This window comes from Lissotriton vulgaris, chromosome 8 (assembly GCF_964263255.1).
Source record: "Lissotriton vulgaris chromosome 8, aLisVul1.2, whole genome shotgun sequence".
Classification (NCBI taxonomy): Eukaryota; Metazoa; Chordata; class Amphibia; order Caudata; family Salamandridae; genus Lissotriton; species Lissotriton vulgaris.
The window spans coordinates 1,044,169,509-1,044,188,521 of record NC_141696.1 but is presented as its reverse complement, the minus strand read 5'-3'; positions in this window follow the sequence as shown (position 1 = coordinate 1,044,188,521).

Genomic DNA, 19,013 nt, shown 5'->3' with positions numbered 1-19,013 from the left:
GACTCCATCTCTGCTCAAACAGGTCTGTTCAGCTTCCAAACAGTCTTCCAACTGCCACTGGGTGTCGCTCAGGCAAGCAGGTGCAGGTAATCACTCCCACTTCCTGACTGTGATGTCATCAACCTGTTCCTGCATTGCAGATTCCCGTTTTTTGCGATTTCTTAATTTGCGAATTTCGCAAATTAAGAAATCGCAATTAATTCTGAGAATTTTTTGCGATTTTTAAGAAATCGCAAAAACGTACATACATCGCTTTTTGCGAATCTGCAATTGCGATTCACAATTTATCGCAATTACAGAATCGCAAAACAGAATCTTGATACATCTGCCCCAAAGTATTTTCAGCAAATACGAGGTTTTCAACCTAAACTTGCTCTTGGTTCAGGCATATATTGCCATCATTTTAAATTTAATTTGATAAGGGAAAAAATACCAGGCAGGATAATAAATGCTAGTCATTGCAAGTGATTTCCCAATATCTTTTTTAAGGATCTGGATAGAACTACACAGTTTGTTTCCCTCGGCATGATTTGAATAAAGTGTCAGGCAAAAGTTAAATGCAATATGCAATACATATGGTTTAAAACAATTGACAAATATATGTCAATAAAAGCACAACACAACGAAGAGTGACCGGCTTTACTTAAATATTTTCATATTGTTTGTGTATTTTCTTAACCACAGTAGTCTACAAAATAGATTCCCTTTGTGTTTCATAAAAAGATTCAGTGAATTCAACATTTAAATACCTATTTTAAGACACAGTATGTAAAGCAGAGATCTCAACCTTCCCCTTGTCCGATGCGTCCTTTTTGCAACCTAGTTCTTGTTATTTTGCTTTTCTCATTACAGACAGGACTACAAATATCAGAATTCAAAGCATCAAATACTCACACCTGAAATGGAAAAATGCAAGGTCACTGTGTAGGTTCTAACTGGATGAATTTCTTGAACACATATACAGCATAAACGCCTTTTCCTTCATTGTTTCCAATAACTATGATCGTGTTTTCATACTGGAATAAAAGGACTGTTCAGCAGCATTGCAATTTTAGTTTCTACACAAAAATCCTTCTCTCATGTATAAAAAGAGAGTCTGCGACACCAAAGCATTACCTATGACCCTGTTAGGAAGGGTACCACGCACATGACTTTATTGGGCAGATGATGATAATGCCAGGTGACTGTAAGGGAATTTTTGCTAAAAGGGAAATCTGAAAGGCTTTACTGAATAGCAAAATCGGTTTAGTGCATACTAAAAATGTATTTTGTGATTGCATACCCTATGACTTTGTGAATTGCAGGGACATGGAATCCAAAATGTTTTTGTGTTTTGTTCTACATTAGGTAAAGAGTGAATTTATATTCAAGTGGTATTTTGCGGTTCAAGATTAGTGTGTTTTAAATTGGAATATCTTCATCGTTTTTCAGTAAAACATGTACTTTTCTGTGTGTACCTGAAAAGAAAAAAAACTATTATAATACATAGTAGTAAAGTCTGCTGGTTTCACTGTGGGCAATTCCTTACCTAGACAATAATTCATCCCACAAATATGTATATTTGCTGGATTTATTGGAGTGGGGAGACACGTGGGAGGCCCCATCGCCATATATTGCATGGAGACCCTCTCAAGTTTTGTTATGACTCTGCAGTAATATACTGCTATCATAAACAAATGACTCAAACTAAAGGAATGCATATAGCAGATCATTTCAAGAGTCGTAATGACCCAAATATTGATTTTAGCAGTTAGAGGATAATTACTTGACTAGAGGTGACATATAGACGTAGGCTCAATACAGAAAAACAAATATTCAAATGAAGACTACAATTCATCCTACAAATATGTATATTTACTGGACCTATGTATCATCATGACCATTTGCGATTTCTAAATAGCGATTTTTCAGGAATCGCTATTTAGAAATCCCAAAATGGTATGTATGTAGGAAATCGCGTCTTTTTAGTGATTCCTTAACATTCCTAAATTGCGATTAGCAAATTGCTAATCGCACATTTCCCATTCATGTCTACGGGCCAGGAGGCCCATAGGAATGAAGGGGAAATTTGCGATTAGCAATTTGCTAATCGCAATTTAGGAATATTTTCTAGGGTGCAGTGGTGTCACAAGAACACCCTGCTGCACCCCTGAAAATGACATGTGTGGGCATATGGCGCACATACACGCCCTAAGGGCATGTATGAGCGTCATATGGCACCTTTGGATTTTAAATAAATTGCTTTTTTAAAAGAATTCGCAACTTACCACCAACTAGAAGTTGGTGGTAATTTGCGAATCCTTATGGGCAATTTTGAATTAATTTTCCTTTAATACATTGCATTTAAGGAATCGCACAATTTGCGATTCCTTGAGTGCAATCGCAAAATAAGGAATGGCAAATTTTGCGATTCCTTAGTTTGCTGCCAAAATGTTTCATACATACCATTTAGCAAATTAACATTCCCAAAGGCCGAACTTCTGCGAACTTCGGCCTTTGCGAATGCTAATTTGCTTGATACATATGGCCCTTAGTGGAGTGGGGAGAAATGTGTGTGAGGCCCCATCAGCATGTCTGGCATGGTTACTTCCTCAGGTTTTGTTACACCACTTAACTATTGTACGGCTTTCGTACACAAATAACTCTATCCAAAGAAATGCAAACTGCAAATCATTTGAAGGGTCATAATGCCTCAAACATTGATTTAAGAAGTTAGAGGATAATTCCTTGACTAGAGGTAACATTCAGATGTAGGCTTAATAAGGAGAAATACAAATATTCATATGAAGACAATAAGACGTTTTGCTGAATCCCATTGCCTGATTGGGCCTTTTCTTTACATTTTCTTATCTTAGCAAAAGCACTAGTGCCCATTCATGGCTTTTATTTTCTGACAGTTAATTAATTTTATTTTTGATTTTACTGCTTTTATATAATGCAGACCAGACCTAGGGTGACAGAGCTCTTCACATAGCAGTTGGGACAGTAAATACAGGAATTTTAATAGAGTAGAGTAGTGGAGTAGTATCACATATAGGCTCCTATAAAGAATTGGTGACTATCTGATGAGAGGATGTAGCCTTACAGCTAGAGCAGTCAACCTCTAGGCTGGGGAACCAGGTTCGAGTCTTGGCAAGGATGCTCAACATCCTGTGATGCTGAGCAAATCATGTAATCTTCCCGTGACTAACAAAAATTAATGTGTCCATCTGTAACGAAACTGGTGCTCATATAAAGCACTCTGATACCTGATCTAGTTAGCGCTATAAAAAAACTCTACAAAAAATAAATAATAATTATCTTAGCTAATAAAAACCAACACCAACTGGTGCTTATTGGATCCAATAATTTACATCTAGTATGAGCTGTTGGGTAACACCATGATAAATGTGGTACTTAGTGCACCACAATCTGCATGCTCATGTGAATAATGAGCATTTTCCCTGATAAATTTTGACAGGTTTGACCTGCCTATATTTATAAGAAAACTCATAATTCGAATATGCACAATTAAAGACGTTTCCACACATATTGGCATTTACCAACCTGCTCTTAATGTGGGGTATATATTCTTTATGTTAGGAACTATCACATTGTAAAGTATCTACAAATAACCCATTCAGATTATAAGATTGAGCTGGTTTTAGGCTGTGGTCTTCACTTTGGCAATTGTTGGTAAGTTTAGAATTCAGTTTACTATCTCCTGGTTGAGAATTTAAGAGTTGCTTCATGAAAGGGCAGAACTTGAAATATGATACACTGCTGTCATAGGTTAGGGATATTTCTATGGGGCTAAGTCATACCTATGCAAAAGTGGTAGTTATAAAGTAGGTTTTTAATTTCCATCAAGAATGATTAATAGGTTACTATTGTCGTAATGTACAGAAGGATGGAAGTGACTTTTGTAGGGGCACTACCTGGTAAGGATTGACTCTAGGATTTAGCTTTCAGCAGAGCTGAAATCACTCCACACCTGTTGCTGTCCTCCCAAGATCTGAAGTTGCCTAGCAAGAGGTTTTGGTGTTTTTTCATGTAGTGCTAGAGGAGAGATGCATGCCAGTTTGTATACATTCCTTGCTTCCATTGAAACACGTTTATAAGGATGGTTATGGGAGAAATATGACCAAAGTTCTTGGATCCCGTGACAAGTCTAAAAGCTGCAAGAAGTCCTGTCTTAAGGGGAGCTAGGTGCAACTTGGGAATCACTACTAGTAAGACATTTCTATTATCTACCATTAAGCATACTATGGCTTGAAACATGTGCTTGAAGGCACATCCTTGGATGAAATGCTTAGTGTGTGCATTAAAGTTGGAAGTATCACAGACTTTACTAGGTTGTTAATTTAGTATTTTAGGATGAAGCATTTATTCAGAGATTTTGTAGGGTCAACAAGGTTTTCATTGCAGGTGAGGACTTACCTTTTCCTTAGGCAACTCTGCACAGGTAGTTTGCAGTTGGGAGGGAGGGAGTAAAATGCATAGAAATTTTATATTTACAAAGTTTAGTTTGAGGTGCTGAATTGACATCCGTGACAAAACTCCATTTCTATCTCCATCTCTATCTCCATCTTTTTGAGTACTAAGACTTTTATGAGCTCCCAAAAGATTCAGCAGTGGTGTTAAGCAGATCCTCATGGGTGAATTTTGGCTTAAGGGTTTGGGTTTCTGTTCAATGAACTTGTGAGACACAGCAAGTTAATATTTTTATGTTTCTCTGCAAAGTAGTTTGAGAATTCCTTGTAATTCCTATCTGTCTCTTTTGTGATTGCAAAGAGAGACAGTTGTGAGTAATGTATCAAATCTCACATAGTATTTTGGTTAATTTATTTCTATTAGACAGTAGGCATTGGTCCAAAATAGATTTTAAAAAGATCACAGACATGGTGATTTGTTGACCCAACTAGGCCACCATCACCTTGATGGCCACCGCTCTGTGTGAGTACTAATTTGTGACCTACCTCATTTATATTCATGACTACAACCTACTACAAATCATCATTTTATGAACCAAACTATTAGTACATAGGTTGGGTAGTAAAATTCTATAATGGTCACAAAATACTGGATGCAAACTGTGACCGTTTTTTTGCAACCACTGTTTAGTCCACCTGGCCCTCGGTGTTAGATTGGTACATGCCCTTGTAATTTTTGGGCCTTTAAAATCAAAGATTAAAAACTATTCTTTGTTGCTTATAAATAACAACATATATGTCAGTCAACTTGGTTAGTGTGAGTTCAAGTGGCCTGATGTATATTTGAGGTTTGCTGTGTGCCTTTTACATATATTCAATCAATCAATCAATTCAGCTTTATTCGGTGCATAGAAAATCACCATAAAAGCACAATATTCAAACAACATTGATATCATTAATGAAAATCACAGTTCATACAATAAACAATATTTCATTAATACATAAAAAACAAGTGCTTGTTTTATAAGGTGGCTTCTGTATAGTATTTAGGGGCTTAGGATTCTCTTTACGTGTTGAACTTTCAGTTATAAAAGATTATATTTACAAAGCTACATTAAATCGTCCACATCCTCATATAATAAAGCTTCCAAAAAGATAAGCTATTTTCTTTTTCTAATTACACATTGTACATATCTGATAACGAAGTTAATGATTTTTGCATTTCCTAAGTTACAAATAAGACTAAAAGCCTGCTTGTAATTATAAAGTCTATTTGATAAAAATAGAGGCTTTAAAAATTATTTTCGCGTATCTATATAGAATTTACAAAATAGGATAAAGTGCAAAGTTGATTGAGCAGATCTTCCCTCAGAGGGACAGTTAGGTAGTTTACGGCTCCATTTTTCCATTTTTGAGAAGGTTACAATAAAATGTAATGTGTCCATCCTCAGCCTTATTAGGTAGAGTCTATACTGGATGTTTCTCACTAATACAAGGTATAGGGGTAAGCCAACCATGGCCACCCGTTCATGGTAGGAGACAATAGTATTTTTTAATTTATCATCTCTATCTCTATCGTTTACCGCAAGTTTGAAATAACCAGCCCTCAAATTCCTTTTACTAATCTCGGACGCGCTTACTTGGTGAGGCGCTAGCTGCTCTGTTACGGAGCACCCTGCTTTGCTATTTGCACAGTTATATGAAATTCATTTATATTGTCCAGTTCTGTCATTATTTGCACAAGTGCTGATCTGTTTTTATGCGAGGAGAGCTACTCCTTTTTAATTACATTTTTGGAAGTGTATTCTGTGTATTTTTTAACTCATATGTCACTGCTGCTATCGCCGGTCATCAGCCCCGTTCCACCATGGCTGGTGCCGCTTGAGTGGAGGGCGTATTGACCTATAGTGGAGCTCCCCTCAGAGAGTCTCACTTCCGGGCACGGAGCAGGCGGGGCTTCCCGGGTGATTACTATTTCAGGGAATGGCGGCACAGTCGCGCAGCGGACGCGCTTACTTGGTGAGGCGCTAGCTGCTCTGTTACGGAGTACCCTGCTTTGCTATTTGCACAGTTATATGAAATTCATTTATATTGTCCAGTTCTGTCATTATTTGCACAAGCGCTGATCTGTTTTTATGCGAGGAGAGGTACTCCTTTTTAATTACATTGTTGTAAGCGTATTGTGTGTATTTTTTAACTCACGTCTCACTGCTGCTATCGCGGTCTTCAGCCCCGTTCCACCACGGCTGGTGCCGCTTAAGTGGAGGGCGTATTGACCTATAGTGGAGCTCCCCTCAGAGAGTCTCACTTCCGGGCATGGAGCAGGCGGGCCTTCCCGGGTGATTACTATTTCAGGGAATGGCGGCACTGTCACGCAGCGGACGCGCCGAAGGCTCGCCAAAGGCGAGTCCGTCTGCACCTGTCCGCGCCAGGTTGGGCCCAGGGGCTCGGACCCCTGGCTCCCTCTTGGTATACTCCAGGCAGACCCTGAAGTGCTGTGAAGCCGCAGCCTGCCCGTTACCTGATAGAGTATTATTAAAACTCAAGCAAGAGGGCCTTCTGAGACCTGAGGCTAGCTCTCAATTGGTAATTAGGGCCCCGTTGCCAGCCATTCCATCAAAGCAGGCGAGCAGGTATGGGTGCAGGTTTTCATTACTCAATACCCGCTCCCTGCAGAGGCACTATTTGGAGATTTTCTCCCTCTTACAGTCGAACAACCTGGTTCTCCTTTGCATCACCGAATCCTGGCTCAACGATTCATCAACGCCAGATCTTGTGGCAGCCCTGCCCCCTAACTTCACCGCTATCCATGCCAATCGCGCTGATAACATGAGGGGGGGTGGTGTTTCCTTTCTTTTTAAAGACACTCTGAAAACGGAAACAATCTGCTCAGAGTGCATTGAAGGGGCAGACATACTGGGAGTGAAGTTCTGTTCCCCTACAAACTGTGTGGTTTTTCTTTTAGTGTACCGTCCACCTAGCACAACAATTAGATTCATGGAACCTTTCCTGAAAATGGTTCATAACCTCCGCACTGAATATGAAAGATTGGTGGTGCTTGGGGACTTCAATTTCCACTGGGAAATAATCCCAAAGGATGGTCAGGCTAAACATCTCGAAGAGGTTCTAGTCTCTTTGGGACTTACTCAGCTGGTGGGGCAGTCTACACATGAGAAGGGCCATACGCTAGATCGGATTTGGTCATCTTGCCCACTTCTGGCCCCGCTTGTGATCTCCCCTTGCCCCTGGTCTGATCACTATTTGATTGAGGGACACTTCCAACTCCTCACAGGACAGCGGGAAGTTAAGTCAGATTGGAAACTGCTGCGGTGTTGGAATCAGGTCAAAGCCCCCGACCTCGCAGCTATTTTATTACAATCTGATTATTCCCCACTTTCCGTGGAAGATCTGGAAATTGAAAGCATGGACCTGATGACTATACTCAAGGAGGCTATTGAGGTAGTTGCTCCAGCCCATGCAGTTAGACTGAGAGATAGGGGTAAAGGAGCTTTATGGTTCAACAAAGCTCTTAGGGAACAAAAACAAGTCCTCTGCCAATGTGAGAGAGCCTGGCGTAAGTCTTGCATGCCTAGTGCACGGGAGGCTTATACAGTGCAGTTCGCACTATACAAAAAAGCCATCCTTCGGCGGAAAGCCGAATTTTATGTGGCGGTACAAAAGGGGGTGGTTATGGACGGAGCATCTGAATCAATCACACACTCACACCCAGTCAAAAGATCTGGGATTAATGCATCACCGTTCGTTAGCCCACTCTGCCACCCCAGTTCAGACATGGCTATATGCAAATCAGTCTGACCCTGTGCCTCATGGGAACAGTCCAGCCCGAACTGCCAAGCCATGTCTTCCCTGGACCGGAAACAATCTTCCGAGGACCGGTTTCTGGCAATCCAGCCGTCTTCAGCCCGGCTTGCTTGAATCCTGCCACACTTATGGTCCCTTGCTCACTTTGCCACTTGGAATGTTCCCATGGGGTGGCAGAGTGGGCTAAAGAACGGTGATGGATTAAACCCAGATCTTTTGACTGGGTGTGAGTGTTTGATTTATTCAGATGCTCCGTCCATCACCACCCCCTTTTGTACCGCTTTTGGCCACCATAAGTGTGGTAGGGTATGCTCAGACGTGAGTCCCTTGCTCACTTTGCCACTGGATTCAAGCAAGCCTGGCTGAAGACGGCTGGAATGCCAGAAACCGGTCTTCGGAAGCTTGTTTCCGGTCCAGAGAAGAAGACATGGCTTGGCAGTTCAGGCTGGACTGTTCCCATGAGGCACAGGGTCAGACTGATTTGCATATAGCCATTTTTGAACTGGGGTGTCAGAGTGGGCTAAAGAACGGTGATGGATTAAACCCATATCTTTTGACTGGGTGTGAGTGTTTGATTGATTCAGATGCTCCGTCCATCACCACCCCCTTTTGTACTGCTTTTGGCCGCCATAACTGTGGCAGGGTATGCTCAGACGTGAGTCCCATGCTCACTTTGCCACTGGATTCAAGCAAGCCGGGCTGAAGACGGCTGGAATGCCAGAAACCGGTCCTCGGAAGCTTGTTTCAGGTCCAGGGAAGACATGGCTTGGCAGTTCGGGCTGGACTGTTCCCATGAGGCACAGGGTCAGACTGATTTGCATATAGCCATGTCTGAACTGGGGTGGCAGAATGGTCTAAAGAACGGTGATGGATTAAACCCAGATCTTTTGACTGGGTGTGAGTATTTTGATTGATTCAGATGCTCTGTCCATCACCACCCCCTTTTGTACCGCTTTTGGCCAACATAAGTGTGGCAGGGTATGCTCAGACGTGAGTCCCTTGCTCACTTTGCCACTGGATTCAAGCAAGCCGGGCTGAAGACGGCTGGAATGCCAGAAACCGGTCCTCGGAAGCTTGTTTCCGCTCCAGGGAAGACATGGCTTGGCAGTTCGGGCTGGAATGTTTCCATGAGGCACAGGGTCAGACTGATTTGCATATAGCCATGTCTGAACTGGGGTGGCAGAGTGGGCTAAAGAACGGTGATGGATTAAACCCAGATCTTTTGACTGGGTGTGAGTGTTTGATTGATTCAGATGCTCCGTCCATCACCACCCCCTTTTGTACCACTTTTGGCCGCCATAAGTGTGGCAGGGTATACTCAGACGTGACTCCCTTGCTCACTTTGCCACTGGATTCAAGCAAGCCGGGCTGAAGACGGCTGGAATGCCAGAAACCGGTCCTCGAAAGCTTGTTTCTTGTCCAGGGAAGACATGGCTTGGCAGTTCGGGCTGGACTGTTCCCATGAGGCACAGGGTCAGACTGATTTGCATATAGCTATGTCTGAACTGGGGTGGCAGAGTGGGCTAAAGAAAGGTGATTGATTAAACCCAGATCTTTTGACTGGGTGTGAGTGTTTGATTGATTCAGATGCTCCGTCCATCACCACCCCCTTTTGTACCGCTTTTGGCGCCATAAGTGTGGCAGGGTATGCTCAGACGTGAATCCCTTGCTCACTTTGCCACTGGATTCAAGCAAGCCGGGCTGAAGACGGCTGGAATGCCAGAAACTGGTCCTCGGAAGCTTTTTTCCCTTCCAGGGAAGACATGGCTTGGCAGTTCGGGCTGGACTGTTCCCATGAGGCACAGGGTCAGACTGATTTGCATATAGCCATGTCTGAACTGGGGTGGCAGAGTGGGCTAAAGAACGGTGATGGATTAAACCCAGATCTTTTGACTGGGTGTGAGTGTTTGATTGATTCAGATGCTCCGTCCATCACCACCCCCTTTTTTACCGAATTTTATGAGGCGGCAATACAGGAGGCAGCTAACCCGCAGCAAGAAGTATTCAAAGTCCTAAATGATTTGCGGATAGTAAGGAGGCCAAATCCGACCTTTAATTTAAAAGACTGTCAAGACTTTCAAGACTTTATAAACAAAATAAAGGATCTGATGGTAGATATCAGACAGACCCGCAATCTTCCCTGCTCTACTAAACCTCCCTCCTTCTGTCCAAGGCCAATAACTAACTACCTGACGGAAGTGCCTGCCCTCACCAAGGAGTCTTTATCCCTTATTATGAACCAGGTGAAATCAGGTTCCCCGGCGGACCCCTGCCCCCCTAAGGTTTTTAGATTAGGATGGGCCGGGATGGAGAGTAAAGTCCTTGCCCTGCTGAACCACTCCTTGGAGATGGGATTGGTTCCCTCCAATTTTAAAGAGGCACAGGTAGTTCCTCTTCTTAAGAAACCTGGTGCCAATCCTATAGATTTAAAGAATTTTCGGCCAATTTCCCAGCTACCTTTTATCGCCAAAATCCTGCAGCAACATGTGTTGCACTCTCTTACCCACTTCCTCGAAGGGAATCATCTTCTTGAGCCCAATCAGGCAGGTTTCAGAGCCCATCACAGAATGGAATTGGTGATGCTTTCCGTGCTGGATGACCTGAGACTTAAGGCTGACAAAAAAAAACCCTGTGCCCTGGTCCTTCTGGACATTTCCGCGGCGTTTGATACTGTGAACCATCACCGGCTTTTATTGTGTATCAGGGACCAAGGGATACGGGGCACGGCTCTGGACTGGCTGACATCCTTTCTTAAAAATCGCTCTCAACGAGTTCAACTAGCAGACCTAGTGTCAAATCCAGCCGAGTTGACTTGAGGAGTGCCCCAGGGGTCAGCCCTTTCTCCCCTGCTTTTTAATTTATACATGCAGCCATTGATTACAGCACTGAATAGGTTGGACTGCAGGGTTTATAACTATGCCGATGACACCCAAATCGTGATCCAGATTGACCACTCTCCCACAGCTCACTTGAGAATACAAGACATTCTCAAGTTACCATTTTCCTGGGCAACCCATAAGGTCCCTCAGTCACCTCCCCGGACTACACTTAGGAGGAACTGGTCAAAACTCCAGTTGGAACCCTGGCTGCTTAGCCTGGACGCCGCCCATCCGCCTCCCTGCTCAGACCCTAGTGTAGCAAACGAAAACTATGTTAGCTGGATCACTAACTCACTAGACACGATCCTCCCTCTCCAAAGATCCTCATCCAAAAGAATGCAGAGATCGGCGCCCTGGTTCTCTGACCCTTTAAGAGAACTAAAACGTCGTTGCAGGCAACGAGAGAGAGCCTGGCGTATGGATTTTCTCCCGGAAAAAAAGGACGCATATAAAGAGGCAATAAAAACTTACAGAGATGGAATCAAGACGGCGAAAGCAACTTTCTACTCTGACAAAATCCTAGAGGCCAAATCAAAACCCAGGGAAATTTTCCAGATAATAAAACACTGCTCGAATGTCACCACCGCCCCCCCCCGACCAAAACCCAAGATCAATGTGACGAGCTTGCGGACTTCTTTCACAATAAAGTCCTGAAAATGTACTCCACCTTTCAAACTGGAACCACAGTTTCAGAGATAGGTGACCCACCCCCCCCTAGAATACTCCCTCCCCTTGTCCAGTCAACCCTCGAGCACTTCCCTCCCTTGGACCTCGACACCCTCGGTAAAATGGCACGGCAAGTCAAATCGGGTTCTCCACGAGACCCAGCCCCACCAGAAGTTCTGATGCAAGCACACGAAGCCACCCTGCCTGTTATCATGGAACTCCTTAACACATCCATTGCCTCATGTGTTGTTCCTACAGCATGGAAACAAGCCATGGTGCGGGCGCTGCTAAAAAAACCAAACTTGAACCCCGACGATTATTCCAACTATCGTCCCATCTCTCTTCTCCCTTGGGCTGGAAAAGTGTTGGAGAATATATAAACGTCCAACTGGTCCAGTTTATTGAAAATCACTCCCTACTGGATACATCCCAGACAGGGTTTAGGCCGAAACATGGCACCGAAACCGCCTTATTAGCGGTCGTCGAGGAATCTCGAAGGGTTCTGGATCGGGGAGGATCAGTAGCAGTGATCCTCCTTGATCTAAGCGCCGCCTTCGATACGGTCAGCCATGCCACCTTGCTGAACCGTCTCCAGGACATCGGAGTCTCCGGCGACGCTCTAAGGTGGTTCGGCTCCTTCCTGTCCGATAGATCCTTTCAGATCTTCGATGGTGATACAATATCAACCAGTAAGCCCCTCAGCTGCGGAGTACCACAGGACTCCTCTTTGAGCCCTGTGTTATTCAATGACTACATGAAACCACTGGCTGGTATCGTCGAACCGTACGGCATCAAAATTGTGTTGTACGCCGACGACACGCAGTTAGTGGTATCATTGGCTCAAAAGAACATCAGTCACCTTCAAGGAGGCCTGCGGAGTTGCCTAGAAGATATTAAGGAGTGGATGACCAGCTCCTCCCTCAAATTAAATGGAGATAAAACAGAGCTATTGCTTCTAGGCCCAGCCTCGCCAACATCTTTTATCTCCTTGTGGCCCCAATCCCTGGGCACTCCTCCCACCCCCAAGGAAAGTGTCAAGAGCCTAGGAGTGTGGCTGGACAGCAAGCTGTCCTTTTCCACCCAGGCTACCAAGCTGTCCGCCACCTGCTTCGGCATCCTCAAAACTCTAAGGAAGGTCCTTCCACTTCTGCCTCCAGAAGCCAAGAAAGTAGCAGTCCAAGGCCTTATACAGTCCCGCCTTGACTCAAACAATGCTCTATACGTGGGGGCTCCCGAGATGACTCTCCGGAAGCTCCAGATAGTGCAAAACTGCGCAGCACGCACCCTGTTAAAGATTCCACAAGCCCAGTCAGCCAGACCTGCACTGAAAAGTCTTCACTGGCTGCCAGTTAAACACAGAGTGTCGTTCAAGGCGTTGTGCATCGCACACCGGGCATTCTGGAACACAGGACCCGCTATTAACAGCAAGCTTATCATTCCCTACCACTCAAACAGGAATCTCCGCTCCTCTGAGGCTCTCCTGGCAGTGGTTCCTCGAGTGAAGAGAGCCAGATCCGGGTGTAGGCTGTTCTCATTGAACACCGCTAAACTATGGAACACCCTCCCCCTCTCACTCCGTTCCAACCCGGACCTGCTGTCATTCCGCAAAAAGCTGAAGACGTTACTATTCACCCAAGCCCCCGAGCTCTAAGGCGTCACGTCACCTGTCCCCTCAATTCTTACCCCCAGCGCTTGGACGCCCCCGGGCAGCAATCGCGCTCAATAAATCTATTTCCATTCCATTCCATTCCATTCCAAGTTCACGATCAATTGGATGTCAGACAATTTGTTAAAAATAAACCCTGATAAAATGGAAGTCCTGGCAGTCTCTACAGCTGGCAACCCATGGAGCGACCTTTTCTGGCCAGCTGAACTGGGGCCTTTTCCAGAACTAGCAATAGCAGTAAAAAGCCTAGGCATCAGAATTGATGCCCGGCTATCCATGACACAGAATGTATCGGCGGTGGTGGGCACCTGTGTTAATCTGTTGCGTCAGCTGTGAAAACTATCCCCATTATTGTCCTTTTCCACTCTTAGGCTGGCGGTCTCTGCTCTGATCTTGGCATGGCTGGATTACGACAATTCCTTATACTATGGTCTCCCTGAAAACCTCCTGGCTAGACTCCTGGGGCCTCATTTATGACTTTTTGTCATAGGGAAGCGCAGCAGGCCTTCCTACTGCGCTTCCCTACGGCAAAAGAAAAGGGCAGAAATGCGCTGTATCTATAAGATACGGCGCATTCCTGTCCTTTTCCCCTCCGCCGGCGCATAATGGGCTGCCTGCGCCAGCGCAGGCACCTTTGCATAATGGTGCAAGGGAGCCTGCGTTGCGGGGAAGATTATTTTTGTACAGGAAGGGAAATCTTTCTGTACAAAAATAATCACAAGAGGCTTTTCCTCTTTCTATGTGTGCTGTAGAATGCAGCACACATAGAAAAAGAAAATACGAGGAGAAATAAAGACATTTCTCCCTGTTGCGCCTCCCCAGGGGAGGCGTAAGCTTTTGGCACTGCTTCAGAGTTACGATTTCTCGTAAATCCGGGGCAGTGTCAAAAGGCCATGGATGTTGCTGGGAACGCCCCCAGCAACACCCATTGCACGCCCCTTTAACGCAGAACACTGCGTTAAAGGGACTGATATTTATCAGGCAGCAGTACGCCACAAAAACTGGCGTACTGCTGCCTGATAAATACCACGCAGGCTTCTGGGCCACGGAACTTCATGAAAAGTGAAGTTCCGATGGCGCAAGGGGCCTCATAAATGAGGCCCCAGGTGGTGATGAATTATGCGGCCAGGCTCATTTTTAATAAACCCAGGCAAACCCGGGCCTCGCCCCTATTGAAGGACCTTCACTGGCTGCCAATTGCCCAAAGAGCTAAATTTAAGTGCCTGTATATAGCACACAAGGCCGTTTATGGCTCAGCTTCCAGCTATATCAAGGACCGGCTCAGAAACTACACGCCAAGCAGGACCCTCCGGTCTGCTGAGGCATGTAATCTCATGTGTCCTCGGTTCAACCTTGCTTCTAAGGGTGGCAGAGCTTTTTCTAGTACTGTCCCCTTGGCTTGGAACCTTCTCCCAGCTGAACTTAAAAAAGAAGCCAATCTCCTACTTTATAGAAAGAACTTGAAGACGGTGCTTTTCCTGGAGGCTTGGGGGGCCTATGTGATTGGGTGGCCCGGTGCCTCACTGTTGTTGTGTGTCCGCTGATAGCGCTTAGATACCTCAGGGTGATATAGCGCTTTACATGCTTATATTAACATAACATAACATAATCTCTTGAATGGGTGAGGGATTCTTTTTATCAAAATCGATTTTACAATATGTTAGTAGTTTGAAGATGTGCTCCAGCCATGGGATTCCTGTAAGATTCAAGTGACAAACAGTCCATTATAATTTTTTTCGAGAATTTATTTTCCTCCTTGGACCATATCCTTTCCACAGAAGCAAGCCAGCTAAATTTATAGTATTAGTTAGGCATGGAACCTTTAGTTCCTTATGTACTATGCAGTTTGCTGTAGCTTGGGGGACTGCTAATAATCTTTTATGGAATTTATTTTCTTGTGTTTGTAAGGTAACAACAGGTGTTCTCCCCCAGATCGCGGCCTCATAGCAAACCCCAGTGATACACTTGCTCCGATAGAGGGCTAAATGGTGGCAAATCTAAAAATACTTTCCGTCACTTCTAAGAATTTCATGCTATTCAGTTCAATGTGCAAGTTCCATCTACCAGTTTTGCTAAAAAACATTTCTAAGTATGAGAAGGTAGAAAATCTATTGATGACAACCCCATTAACTTGATGTTGTCTAATGTTGGGCCTATTTTTCCCACATGTCATCACAAAGGCTTTTTTTAAATTTAGCTGTAGACTTTTATCGGTCTTTAAGGACACAAAGTTGTTGATTAAAAGTTGCCGCCTGTTTGCTGTTCTAGAAATTAGGACAGCATTGTCCGCATATAAAAAGACAGGCGTAGAGCGCATACCAACTTTTGGGGCATCTGCGGGTATTGTTGGTAAAAAAGAGTCTACACTAATAATATAGAGAGAAAATAAAAAGGGCGCTAGTGCGCAACCCTGTCTTATGCCACGTGTAACTTTAGAAGCTGAAGTACATTCTCCTCTTTTTCCATAACATACCCTGGAAGTAAAAAAATTGTAGACCTAGGACAGGTAGGTAATTATTTCTAAAAGTGCGCCTTGCCCCTTTAGGTCTTGCCATGATGTCTGAAGGTTAACTAGGTCAAAGGCACTAGTTAAATCTACAAGACATATATGTAGCACCCCTTCTCTTACTAGGGTATATTTCCATATTAATAGATCTAAGTTCAGGCATTGCTCCACCATTCCAATACCTCTCTGAAACTATACTGGGCGCCAGATAAGATGTTGTCTTCGATTGCCCAGTTTTCAAGCCTGTCTAACAGAATACGGCTCATCACTTTAAAAGAGGAATCAAGAAGAGATATTGGATGGTAGCAAGAAGCCATTCCCTTGTCCATGGTTACGATCATGCTCTCTACCCAAGTCGCAGGTAAAACGCCTTTCAGTGTAGCGTTAAAAACATTCAATAAGATGGGTATCCAGAGAGCCATGTTAAACTTGAATACTTCAATTGGCACACAATCTGAAGCAGACTCTTTCTTATTTGCGCTTTTTTCCAGGGTAGTTTTTATCTCGTCTGGAGTTATTGGAGCCATTCCGACTGATTCTATGGTTATAAATTTATCTGCAATGGCGTTAAAAATATGCTCAAAATGAGATACCCAGACTTCCGGGGCTATAACAGTATACATTTTTGCTGCACTATTCTCATTAAAAAAAGGATAATTTACAGTTTTCCAAAATAGCACTTGGTCTTTTGTAGCTGGAGCTTGGGTTTATTTTTCCCACACCCCCTTCTGTATCTCTATTTTCCTTTCCATTAAACCAAGATGATAATTGTCCCTCCCTGTGCAAATCCTAATGTTATCCCTTGGTTTATGTTTTAACACCAGTTTCAGGTCTCTATTTAGTTTGGAGCATAGGTGGTTAACCATCAGGGGTTAATATTGCTTTTTGCTTTTTCCTTTTGGTTGTAATATCCCTAGGGAATTGAGGTAATACTTTTACAAAAAGGATTTACAGTTGCCTGGGCAGTAGAAAAAACTTCAAGGTAAATATCGATGCCACCTTGTGATTTCCCCAAAAACTGTTCGATAAAAGTTAATGGATTTACTCCTGTCCTTTTTATGGAAACTCCATTATTCCCATCAACGGCAATTTTTTCATCCTGTTGTTTACTTCTTGTTCTTGTCAAGAGATCTAGCCTTGATTATAATAGTTAACGGATTATGATCACTAAAAAGGCTATTTTCAATGTAAGACAAAATCACCTGGTTACAACAGTTAAAATATACAATGAAATGATCTATATTAGAGGACAGCCACGCACGGAACCTAGGCGTCATCCTGGATTCTTCACTCTCAATGAACAGACAAGTCAGCGCCGTATCCTCATCCTGCTTCAACATTCTTCGCATGCTCAGAAAAACATTTCGCTGGATCCCCACCGAAACAAGGAAAACAGTCACCCATGCTCTAGTCACGAGCCGACTGGACTACGGAAACACCCTCTACGCAGGTACTACCGCTAAACTCCAGAAGAAACTCCAACGAATCCAAAACGCCTCAGCCAGGATCATATTAGACATCCCGCGCAACGAACACATCTCCGGTCACCTGAAAGACCTCCACTGGCTACCCGTCAATAAGAGAATCACTTTCCGACTGCTAACTCACGCACACAAATCACTCTACGACATCGGACCAGAATGCCTCAACTCACGACTGTCCTTCTACACCCCCTCCCGCCAACTACGTTCTTCCAACCAAGCCCTCGCCACTGTACCTCGCATCAACAGGACCACCATGGGAGGCAGATCCTTCTCATACCTGGCTGCTAAAACATGGAACTCACTCCCCGCCTACCTTCGCCTCACCCAGAACCACCTACCTAGCATTCAGAAAACAACTTAAAACTTGGATATTTGACAAATAATCCTCCTCCCCTTTCTAAGCGCCTTGAGACCCTCTGGGTAGGTAGTGCGCTATATAAATTCTCTGACTTGACTTGACTTGACTTGACTTGACTTCCTGCAAACGAGGGTACCAAATGTTTTCCATCAGAACCAACTGGTTCTAAAGCAGATAAATCATACTTGTGCATCATATAATTAATTGACTCACCATACCCATTGTGCACAAAGTGCGGAATGCTGTCCCCTAAATCATCATAATACCGACAGGGCTTGCCCCCTTCATAAGCAGAATTAACACAATTAAAATAGTCTGCCCAAATAGGATTAAAGTCCGCTTTGACACCGTTCAAAAAGTTATCCAAATCATTCTTCATCAATATAAGTACTTTGGGGCAGATTTATGAGGCCCTTGCGCCACGTTTATGCCGCTGTTGCGTCACGCAAGGCAGCGTAAACGTGGCGCATCCCTACGAACGATTTACAACGTGACGCATCTAGGCAGATGCGTCACGTTGTAAAGCCCTGCGCCGCTTGTGGGCGTTCCGGCGCAGGGTGGGCGTTCCGGGGCAGGTGCGCCTCGCAAAAGTGGCTGAGTGAAATCTATGAGATTTCACTCAGTCACTTTTAAGCCAATGCTGCGTCAAAAGCCTGCGCCTGCTTGAAGCAGGCGTAGGTCTTGACGCAGCATTGTTAAAATGGGGCACCCCCGAGCCTTGCTGGAGCTGCGTCGTGCTTGCGACGCAACTCCAGCAATGCGCAACATTTCAGGCACAGATGCGTCACGCATCTGTGCCGTTTTTGCACCATGGTGCGCCGCATTATAAATGCGGAGCACCATGGCTGGCGGAGCTGTGGCGCACTGTGGCGCATGTTAACTGGCGCATTCCTGGGGACATGGAGGAGTGAGTGACACCAGAATAAAACTCTTTAGTACTCCCTCATCCAATTTTAACACACTTTTCTTTCCACTCATTTTTTTGCACTGCGACATCAGTCACTCTGTTTCATCTATATATTCTAAACACAGAGTAGCAAGACCATACTGAGGCCTGTCTGAGCAGGTGAGGGCTTTCACCATCTTTGTCCTCATCTGTGAAGGGCAGTGGCTCCACCGTGTTGGTCGAAAAGGAATCCCAAATGATGATGGGCGGTTCCGTGTGGTGACTGATGGGTTTCCTCAACCGACCAATCTGGAGGTCTGGGGTTTGACCTTGA